This window comes from Leucoraja erinacea, chromosome 1, assembly GCF_028641065.1.
Source record: "Leucoraja erinacea ecotype New England chromosome 1, Leri_hhj_1, whole genome shotgun sequence".
NCBI lineage: Eukaryota > Metazoa > Chordata > Chondrichthyes > Rajiformes > Rajidae > Leucoraja > Leucoraja erinaceus.
The window spans coordinates 102,721,060-102,733,287 of record NC_073377.1 but is presented as its reverse complement, the minus strand read 5'-3'; positions in this window follow the sequence as shown (position 1 = coordinate 102,733,287).

Below are 12,228 nucleotides of genomic sequence, written 5' to 3'. Positions count from 1 at the left end.
AAACACAGTCTTTATACTTCAGGTTGGGCTTGCAAACCCGTCCAGCACGCATACGGCACGGGCCTTCTGCCATGTTCTTTGCAGGTGACAGCACAGCAGGTGGTGGTTCAAATGGCACTGGTTTTGCAAAAGTCTTTTCCACAGGGGACTTTACAGGTGACATCACGGTGTTTTTTTAAAGAATTTATGTTCGACTGCCCTCACCGTGGGAGAACAAAGAGGAAAAGTTTGAACTTTATTGCCTTCCATCACAGTGAGGAATGTGGAATCAATCCACTGTGGTGAATATTTATGTTGCCTTTTATGTGGAACTGTGTTTTGTTGCTTTTCACTTAATATGGTTGTATGGCAACTCAAATTTCACTGGAGCTTAACTGGTACATGTAACAATAAACTAACCTTGAAGCCTTGAAATAATTGTGAATCTTTGGAGAATTCTAACCCAGAGAGCTGTGCCGTCTGAATCATTAATAACTATATTCAAGGCCAAGATCTAATCCTCGATTCTGTGGGAATCAGGGATTATTTTGATTTGGCAGCAAAGTGGTGCTGAGTCCAAATATCAGATTGGCATTGATCCTATTGCTGAATGTGGCAGGCTTGAAGTGCCACGTGGATACTCTCACTGCCAACTCATGTGCCCTTATGGAATGGAACTCTAAACCTCATTATATAGGAAGGAAGGCCGGCTCAGTGGTCGGGGCTGAGCAACTAACGGTCCAGCAGGTGGCAGAGGCCAGAACTCTGAACAAACTGGGTTCAATAATGACCAACCCCACTCACCCACTCCACGCCCTGAAGGTGATCAAGAGCAGCATCTTCAGTCAGAGACTGATTGCACCAATGTGCAAAACTGAGAGATATAGGAAGTCTGCTATAAGGTTTTATACCAGCTGCTATAAGGTTTTATAATGCACAAAAATAATTTCGGATTTTTTTTAGTATTCATTCATTGTATTTTAACTTATTAAGTATGGAAGCTATCTGAGGAAATGTGTGGTGTTATGTCTGTCTTGAAGCTGTTGTGGCACTGTAATTTCCTGTAAAGGATTATTAAAGGTTATTCAATTCAATTCAATACAGTGAATTTTCAAATTGATGATCCCACTGATCAGAAATAAATATTCAGTATCTTCATTACTGTGGATTAATATATCATTCTTTCTGTATTGGAAAAGTTCTCAGCAATGGTAACCCTAAAATGTTGTAGCTGTTGTAAATCCCAGTTGTTTGGGAATATGTTATGTAGGGGAAGGGTTGCTAATTCTACAGCCTTACTAAGAGCAAGGATGATATAAATGAAATTCATAATATAGACAGATCTTTCCACGATCAGGAACTACTGTCTTTCAATGTGACATCTTGTTGAATGCCAGTCATCTGCTGTTTGCAGGGCATCTTCATTCAAATCATTGAGTTGCAAAGAATAAATCACAACATTGATGTACAGAATGTTTTCCTGAAAGGAAAAGGACAAAAAAACACACACAGTGACTAGATAGTTTCATGATGTTTTCGACCCAAAACATCTCCTATTCCATCTCTCCATAGATGCTGCCTCACCCTCAAAGTTCCTCAAGCATTTTTGTCTGCCTTAGATAGTTTCATGATGACTTTTTATTTAACTTCACATTGACATGTGTCAAAACCATGAAGGGTCTTTGTGAATTATTACAAGGCAGGTTTAATTGTACATTGGATCTTCTTTCCCCAGATGAAGTTTTATATTGGTTGCACACTAACTTAGTTCCACATTTTGCACATGGCACACAGGACACACAGGTGGATTACAATAAATAGGGAATAACCCCGGGGATTACAATAAATAGGGAATAACCTCTGGGCTGAAACACGTGAGTTACAAGAAATGTAACATGCTCTAACTTGCTGCAACATTGCGTATCTTAACTGCATCTTTACACGTTATTAAATGTCATGTTTAGATACTAAGAAGTTGCAACAGTGGATAGTAGTAGGCCCCCCTCGGTCATGACTGACCATGGGCGATGCATCCTAGTTGTTGGCTGCTTGCTCCAAACTTCGGCTAAAGCAGCGTCGCTTGTGACTGAAGAGACCAACGCGGGAGTGACAGTCTCTTTCGCAAAGGTCACAATTGTGTGTGGCCTCTGGTTTGTACATGATTCAGATAGCCTTAAGCTGCAGAGAGGCCACATCAAGATAATGCTGGAGTAGCACCCTGCCACTCCAATGCACAACAGGCAAACAGTCACAGGGATGAGGGCAGGAGGTTTAAAATGGGCCACACTTCCCACAGGTGTGTCTGCAGAAAGAGATGACACAGGCCCTCTAGAATTAACTGCATTTACCCCTGTAGATGCCTAAACTTCAAAGATGGAGCCAATATCCAGTCATTATAACCTCTGCAGATAACAATGGAAAACACTAAAAACTATGCCAGTCAGGCAGCATCTGTGGAGAGTGAAATGGTTCCCCGCAGAATCAGAGCCTTTAGGTGTTAGCATAAATCACCAGCTAAACAACACCACAGCACACAAGGATAAAGATACAATCTTTAAAGCTACAATTATGTTTTTACCCCCTGGAACTTATTCAAACTTCCCCCAACTGTGTGCACTCGACCCATACATGGGAAAGTAGATATTGATACCTATTGGATTTATATGTGAATGTCAATGTTCACAGCACTCTATGGAGCGCAGGTTAATTGACCAACTTATAATGTTCATTCTGAAGAAGGGTGTTGACCCGAAACATCACCTATTCCTTCGCTCCATAGATGCTGCCTCACCCGCTGAGCTTCTCCAACACTTTTGTCTACCCTCAATTTTTCAAGCATCTGCAATTCTTACTTAAACTTATAATGTTCTGTAAGTTTTGATAACTCTTGCTGCAGTTTTAAACTTTTATGGACAAGTTTCTGCAGCAACATATGTTCATTAAGTTCACCACCAGTGAATGATGAAATAACAGCTTCAGGGCTTTCTGGAGCTGATTCAAGTTTCAGTTTCCAGATTTGTGAAGTGCGGGGGTTGCAATCTCATCCACTCCCTCCCCGGGTGTGTGCAGAGGTGAGGGAATATCATTGTCAGGATGCAACCAGTGTGTTTCATCCCATGTGAATTCCGGGAAATCAACCTGTTTCATACAGTCTGTATTTTTATTGAACAAAAGCTGCCTTTGCTCCTGTCTGTAATTATTGCCAATTTATTACATTATATTTATAATAAGAAACTTCCTTGATTCAAATCATCCAACCTGTCCATGTTTAATGTAACTCAATGCAATCAATGACCTTGTGACATTTCTGCTTAAAATCTTGCACTTTCTTTATGCAAAGACTGATAATTTTTTTTGATATATTTAACCAGGGCTTTTCTTTAGGATAATATGAAGGTGAGGGAGAAATATATCACTGACTTGTATCTGGATCTTGGTAAAGAGGGGATTATATTAACACGTTAAAGAACTGATACTCTGATATTCTGTACTGTTGCTCCACAGCCCACTCTGTGAAAGAAGTGCAGTAACAGGCCACCAGCAATGAGCAGAAGCATCCTGTCCACAGTCTGTTTCACCTGTGTAATAACTTTACTCTTCTCCATCATCAGAGAGGATTAAGAAGAGTAGACAGAAAGATAACCACAATAATATCATCGACCTCTCCCAGACCAACATCCCCATTGTTGATGCTCCACTTGCATTCAGTCACTTGGTCACCTCATGTATACACCTGACACCAATCTCCCAAATGGGACACCTAATTTCCCATTTTACATATCATTAAGCAATGAAGAGAATGTCAAGATTTGAAGTCAGTCTCCCTGGACCACCACTGCAAAGGAAACAAATTAGAGTCATAGAGTACTACAGAGTGTAAAAACAGGTCCTTCAGCCCAACTTGCCCACACCGGCCAACATGTCCCGGCTACACTAGCCCCACCTGCCTGCGCTTGGACCATATCCCTCCAAACTTGTCCTATCCAATGTACCTGTCTTATCTGTTTATTAAACGTTGGGATAGTTCCAGCCTCCACTGCCTCCTCCGGCAGCTTGTTCCGTACATCCACTACCCTTTGTGTGAAAACGTTACCCCTCAGATTCCTATTAAATCTTTTCCCCTTCACCTTGAACCTCTGGTCCTCGATTCCCCTACTCTGGGCAAGAGACTCTGTGCATCTACCCGATCTATTCCTCTCATGATTTTATATTATACACCTCTATAAAATCACCCCTCATCCTCCTGTGCTCCAAGTCCCAGCCTACTCAACCTCTCCCTATTGCTCAGACCCTCTAGTCCTGGCAACATCCTCGTAAAAATTCACTTCTGGGATTTCTACAATAGCTCAATCATTGTCACTTTATTGACTAGTCAGTTCGAGTATAAAGCTATGCACTGAGGTACTCCAGCATTTTGTGTCTCTCAGAGAGGATGATCTATGAGATTATGTTGACAAGTACTTGCAAATTCACTCTTAATATTAGACATTTCTTCGACATGTGATTTATCAAAATCGACAAGTTCAACTCCACCATTCAAACCTTTGTCACAGGAACACATCCTTTTACATTTAAGGGACAAACGCAACTTTCTTAGACCAATGGCAGCCAAGGGATTCCTTCACCTCAGCTTCAAGATGCCTCCAATGTATGAAACTGTTTCCCTCTCTCTTGGCAGCTGTTTCCAATATCTTCCCCGTTACATTTTATTATGGCCTTTTCAGCACCACAGAAGTACTCAGTACAGGCTGCAGAGCGGATAGCTTTATACTCTAACTGGATTAGTCAATAAGGTGACAATGAGTGAGCTCTGTAGAAATCCCAGAAGTGAATTGGTTTTCTTTGCAATGGTGATCTAGGCTTCCAATCCTGACCTCATTCAAGTCAAGTCAAGATGGTTTATTCTTGCTTGCTGCAGCACAACAGAATATAGTAAGCATAAATACAGAACAGTTCAGTGTGTTTATATACCATATGCCATATATATACACATAAATAACCAGATAAAGTTCAATAGACTGTTATAGTTCAGAGTTTGTTCAACATGTATCCAAATGGACACCTAGTTCAAACTGGGTATCCATTTGGGAGATTGGTGTGTACATTAGGTGACCAAGCAACTGAGTGCAAGTGGATCTTCAACAATGGGGAAATTGGTCGGGGAGAGGTCTATGATATCATTATGTTTGTGCTTCTCTATCTGATCGATTGTGAAGTTTGTGCCACACCTGAAATGTTAACCTTCGTACAACATTTTCATCAGCAAACCAAAGGCTGACTAAAAGAATCAGAGGCTGAGGGAGGAACTGATAGAAAGATATAAATTTGTGAATGGCATAAAAAGAGTAGATAGTCAGAACCATTTTCATGCTGTGGAAAAGTCAGAGAGGAAAAGTTTAAAGGAAGACAGACACAAAATGGTGGAGTAACTCAGTGGGACAGGTAGCATCTCTGAATAGAGGAATGGGTGATGTTTCGGATGGAGACCCTCATTTAATGCAGATGGGCAGGACAGGTTTTTCATGCAGAGAGTGATGGGTGTCAGGAATATGGTGCCTGGTGTGATAGTGGAGACATATATGATAGTGGCATTTAAGACGCTTTCCGAGAGGCATGTCAATATGCAGGGAATGGAGGGATATGGATCACCTGTAGGCAGAGGTTAAGGGTTTAACTTGGCATCATATTTAGCAGAGACATACTTAGCTGAAGAACCTTTTCCTGTTTTGTACTGTTATATGATCTATGGTGCCTTAAAGGCATTGGTGAATTTCATCAGTGACTCCCAGCTTTGCCAAAAGGTGGCTCCTGAGGTAAGGGAATTAGACCAGGAATCTCCAGCTAAATCCACACCACAATACACAAGGCCAAATATATTATAGACTATTACATCTTTACTCGCCTTTTTACACCCTAGAACTTATTAAATTCTCCCACTCTATGCCCACTGAACCCATACCAGAGAGACAGAATATTGATATCCATTGAAATCAAAGGTTTCAATTAAGGTCCAGTGATATGCGAATTACCATACAGCCATACGGAAAAAAAAGCAACAAGACACACAGCTGCATAAAAGTTAACATAAACATCCACCACAGCAGATTCCCCACATTCTTCACTGTGATGGGAGGCAAAAAGGTTCAATCTTCTTCCTCTATATTCTCCTGCGGTCGGGGCAGTCGAACCATCCGTTGAGGTGATCGAAGCTCCTGCAGCCGGCGGTCAAAGCCACCACGTCAGGGCAATCGAAACTCCCGCGTTGGGGCGGTAGAAACTCCGGCGGCTTGGAGTTACCGAAGTCAGTCTCTGTCCAGAGACCACAGGCTCCGTGATGTTAAGTCTGCAAGCACCCACGGTTGGAGCACCGAGGTCGACCCCTGGCAAAGGGATCGCGAGCTCCACGATGGTAAGTCCGCCAGTGACTGCGGTCGAGCTTTTCAAATCAGTCTCCAGCAAAGGTCGGCAACTCCTCGATGTTAGGCCGCAGTATGGATGAAGATACAATATGGAGAAAAATCACATCTCTGTTGACGTAAGAGAATAGAAAACGTTTCCCCCAACCCCCCACATAAAACAAGCTAAAGAACACTAAAAACATACAACCTGTGCCTGCCTTCTCCCCATATCCCTTGATTCCTCTAGCCCCTAGAGCTCTATCTAACTGTCTCTTAAATCCATCCAGTGACTTGGCCCCCACTGCCCTCTGTAGCAGGGAATTCCACAAATTCACAACTCTCTGAGTGAAAATGTTTTTTCTCACCAGTTCAGTGGCTTCCCCTTTATTCTAAGACTGGGGCCTCTGGTTCTCGACTCGGCCAACATTGGGAACATTTTTTCCTGCATCTAGCTTGTCCAGTCCTTTTATAATTTTGTATGTTTCTATAATACCCCCCCCCCCCCCATCCTTCTAAACTCCAGTGAATACAAGCCTAGTCTTTTCAATCTGTCCTCATATAACAGTCCCGCCATCCCAGGGATCAATATCGTGAACCTATGCTGCACTGCCTCAATATTCTAGGGCTAGAATACAAAGGTCTGGACCAGAGACATGTTTAAATCACCACCAAGGCAGAGGGGGAACTTACTGTAACTCCTCACAATTAAATACATTCAGAACTAAAAAACCTTGTCTCAGCAAAGTGGCCATAACACTACTATATCAATTTAAAAACACATCTGGAATGGGAGATTCTTCGACTGAGAACAGGAGATGCCTGATGGGGGATGTTGTGGATGGTCATTTGTGATATGCTGTGCTCTTCCTGCTGCTTAATTAGGGCTTCTGGTCATCCCAATGTATGGACACAAGGCTCTCAATATCATATCTAGTGCCCATCCCCACTTTGGCCAGTCGAGGGCAAGTCATTTCCAGGAAACAGTGTGGATGTTGCATTTCTACAAGGTGCTTTGAGGACATCAGTGAAATTTCTTTTATCCTTCTGGAAATCTCTTCCATTGACAAGGCTTGTAATCAAGTGCCTAAAACGAGTAGCAAATAATGTATCCTGCCCTACGTAGCTGACTGCGTGTAGGTAGAGCATTATTAATGGATATGTTGGTCTTGGAGTGATGTAAGTTAGATAATCTTTATGCTTCCTGTTCCACCAGGAGCTTTATGTCATATCTGAAACCTTGATTTTTATGCAACCTTTTCTTCAGCCGACCAAATGCTGAACTGGTGTATTGAAGACGTTGGTGAATTTCATCAACAATTCCATCTTTGCTGAGCAAAAACTCCTGATGACTCTTCCTGTGGCACAGTATGTAAATGTCACTAATTGCTAACCCTAATTGTCCCTCAGTGGCCAGACTTGTCTCCATCATTGAACATCGTTATGATTGCATCATCTGTGGGGTGCACTGGTACCAGAGACTCTTCCCAGATGTGAATGATGAGGTTATGGATCCATGACTGAGGCTCTTCACTGCTGAGTTTTAGGAATTCAGTGAGGAAACCATTTGTATCCGAGGCCTTGCTTTTTATCAGTTGGGAAATGGCGAGCATGATTTTTCCAGCATCTGCAGTTCATTCTTAAACATTTTGTTTAATCCACTGCAAAATCTCCTCAAAGTATGTCTACTTTGAAGAAGTTCTCCTCCTCTCTCCGAAGCAGGTATTCCTTGCAATCTCCCTCCTTCTCCTTCCCTTCCCTGCTCTCCAACAGCCTACTGTTTCCTCATTTTCCTTTCTTCTTCCTGCCCCCCCCCTCCCCAACCCCACATCAGTCTGAAGAAGGGTCTTGACCCGAAACATCACCTATACCTTCGCTCCATACATGTTGCCTCACCTGCTCAGTTTCTCCAGCATTTTTGTCTACCTTTGATTTCTTGTCAATCTGGAATAGCAACAAGGCTGGACTGAAGAGATAGCTCTGGGATGGAATTGAAGAACACTCATATCCAGGGCAGAGGTATTCCTGAGAAAACCATTGAACAGGTTCGGTCAGCAGTTATGGACTACCTCTCTGTCCCTGCTGGTTTCATCTCTGTCCTTGGCTGTCAGTGTGTTTGGGCCTTGGCTGTTGGAGCAGTAGATGGTATTTATACCACTTTAATACACTGACAAATGTATACAAATCCTGATTGTCAGCAGATTGCTGAAGCTTCTGCACTCTCTCCATCCCGCATTGATCTTTGGGCCATGAGACCTGCTGAATCTCTGCCCTTAGGATCCCCCCTTGAACTTTGCATTGTGGGGTGGAAGTTTCCACTGCATGGTTTGAATAACATGTGTTGGCTCTTGTACTTCATCTGCAACGTAGGCCCTTCAAAGTGAGGTCTTGATCCCGAGGCAAGAGTTGCCAACTGAGCTGTACACCTCAGCTGCACTGGAATTGCACACCCCATTTCCAATGTCCTGCCCATGATACTGTCTCTAGTTCCCAGCATATTGAGCAATTAATAATATTTGCATTCTGCAAATTATGAATAAAGTAAACTACATTTAATGGGCTCATGCTATCCTTTATGCTGACCTTGCTCCAAATTAACCTTTAGGGATCCTGCACGAGAACTTCCAAGTTCCTTTGCATCTACAATTTCTGAATAGTTGCCCCATTTTGAAAGTAGTCTTAGCTCAGTTCCTTCTACCAATGTGCATAACTGTACATTTTGCTGCAATGCATTCCATTGGTAACTACTTTGCCCACTCTCCCAACCTGTCCAAGTCCTTCTGCAGACTCCCTGCTTCCTCAACACTACCTGCCATTTGACCTATCTTTGTAACATCTCAATTTTCTCCCCTTAATAAAACTATGTTGACTTTTACCTCTTTTAGCATGCGTTTCCAAGTACCCCGAAATCTCATCTTTAATAATGGACTCTAAGAATTTACCAGCCACAGAAGTCAGTCTAACTGGCCTATAATTTCCTCCTTCTTTTGTCTCGTTCCCTTCTTAAACAGTGGAGTTACATTTGCGATTTTCCAGTCCTCTGGAACCATTCCTGACTCCAGTGCATCTTGAAAGATCACTACTAATGCTTCTACAATCTCAACTGCTAAAGGGCCTGTCCCACCAGTATGCGACTGCATGTGGCGAGCGCGACTTAATGTGGTCGCTTGACCCATACGGCCTCGCAGGGACGGTCCCACTTTGATCGCCGGAGCCATATGGAGTAATGCGGGGCTGGTCCCGACATCGCGCGGGGCTCCGAAAAACTGACATTGTCCACAAATTCCGCGTGGCAATGGCCTGTCGGCTCGCAACCGCATTGAGGCTGTACGCAACACCTCGACGGGCATACGCAGCGTCTCGACGCCGTACATAGCGTCTCGACGCCGTACGCAGCGTCTCGATGCCGTATGCAGCGTCTTGATGCCGTACGCAGCGTCTTGACGGCGTACACCTAGCACGTGCCGTTACTTGATGACGTTACCGCCCGACGCCGTGCAACATCCAAATTCAGTCGGCCCGCCTCCTGCCCAGCTGATTGGTGAGTATGATGTCGGGACCAGCCCCGCACAACTCCAGACTGCTCCGCGGTTGGACGTGGGACTGGCCCCTCGAGGCCGTACGCCTCAAGCCACCACGTTTGGTCGCGCTAGATGCATGCAATCGCATGCTGGTGGGACAGGCCCTTAACTCTTTCAGAACCCTGGGGTGTACTCCATCTGAGCAAAGTGACTCATCCACCTTCAGTCCTGTCCATGATACAGGCTTCTGTTTCTAGGATGTTAAGTTCAAGGGGCAATTTAGATTACCAATTATTAACATTTTCATGCCGTGAATTATTAATGAGATAAACTACATTTAATGGACTCATACTATCCTCTGAGCTGGCCTTGCTGCCAGCGTTAGTCCTTTGCAGGAGTTCCTGTTTTCCTGTTTGATGTTATTTGCAATGAGAATCCTCCCAGCCTGTGATGAATTACAAAAACAAGTGCATAAATCTCGCCCCCTGGAGGATGGGAGTAGTTTAATTTAGCTTCATGGTCAAAATACACATCATGGATTGAAGATCCTGTTCCTGTGCTGCACTGTTCTAAGTTCTAATTTTTATGTTTCTTGGTTAATACATAATCGTGTGACATTCGTGCAGATCTGTTCCCTGTATCTGTGTTGCAGTTTAATAACTAGCTCACTGTTACCTATTGGATGATCGGAAGGCTTGGGTTGGTCTATGGAATCTGAATGTGAAACTGGTGAAACAAGTTTCTATGTTCTAACCATTTTTCTGTCTTTCTTGGTTAATGTAGCATTATGTGACATTCTTTCTGATCAGTTCCCTGAATCGTGTAGCTGAATAAATTTCACTTGGCACTTGTGAGAGTTAAAAACATCAACCATTCAGCATTCCAATTTGTGGGCCATTCACTAAATCCAGATTCTACAATTAGTTAAAATAGCTTGTTTGGTTGCTGGTACAATGGCAATTAAACACTCTTGACGAGCCATGCGAGGTGCTCCTAAAACCTTGGATATTTCAGAAAAATCATCCTTTAATCACATAATACTTAGAGCAAACACCCAGTTTGGTTAGATTCGCTTGAGAGGTAGAGACCCAGGGAGGCCCAGGGAGCCGTTGGTGAGAGGGGAGGAGTACCTGCGCTGTAAGTACAAAATACACCGCGGGGCCTGCGACCAAATCGCCAACGTTCCAGAGAAGGAGTCTGGGGGAAGCCTCTGATTGGTTTACATTTTTACATTTTTGCCTTTAGGCTAAGGATTCTGGGAGGTAAGGATTCTGGGAGATAAGGATTCTGGGAGGTAAGGATTCTGGGAGGTAAGGATTCTGGGAGTTAAGGGTACAGTATTTATTAGTAAAGTTTAACAGATAAAGTTTTGTGTTTTTTAATATTTAATATAGTTAAATTGGGAGTAGGATATGTCAGTGGAGATTGGCCCCGTGGTTTGCTCAGCCTGCAACATGTGGGAGATCAGGGATATGGTCGGTGTCCCTGGTGACAACGTTTGCAGGAAGTGTGTCCAGCTGCAGCTCCTGGCAGACCGCATTGAACGATTGGAGCTGCGGTTGGATTCATACTGGAGCATCCACGATGCTGAGAAAGTCGTGGACAGCACGTACAGTGAGTTGGTCACACCGCAGGTAAAAGGTAAGAGGACGGAAGGGGAACGGGTGGCCAATAGTCAGCAAAGCGGTAGGCAGGTAGTGCAGGAGTCCCCTGCGGTCATCTCCCTCCTAAACAGGTATACCATTTTGGAAACTGTTGAGGGAGATTGCTCATCAGGGGAATGCAGCAGCAGCCAAGTTCATGGCACCATGGGTGGCTCTGCGGCACATGAGGGGGGGAAAAAGAGTGGAAGGGCAATAGTAATAGGGGATTCAATTGTCAGGGGAATAGATAGGCGTTTCTGTGGCCGCAAAAGAGACTCCAGGATGGTATGTTGCCTCCCTGGTGCAAGGGTCAGGGATGTCACTGAACGGCTGCAGAACATTCTGGAGGGGGAGGGTGAACAGCCAGTTGTCGTGGTGCATATTGGCACCAACGATATAGGTAAAAAAAGGGATGAGGTCCTAAAGGATGAATTTAGGGAGCTAGGAGATAAGCTTAAAAGTAGGACCTCAAAGGTAATAATCTCTGGATTACTACCAGTACCACGGGCCAGTCAGAGCAGAAATAGGAGGATATTGCAGATGAATATGTGGCTTGAAAAATGGTGCAAGGGGGAGGGATTCACATTTTTAGGGCATTGGAACCAGTTCTGGGGGAGGTGGGACCAGTACAAACAGGACGGTCTGCACCTGGAATGGAATGGAACCAATGTCCTTGGGGGGGGTGTTTGC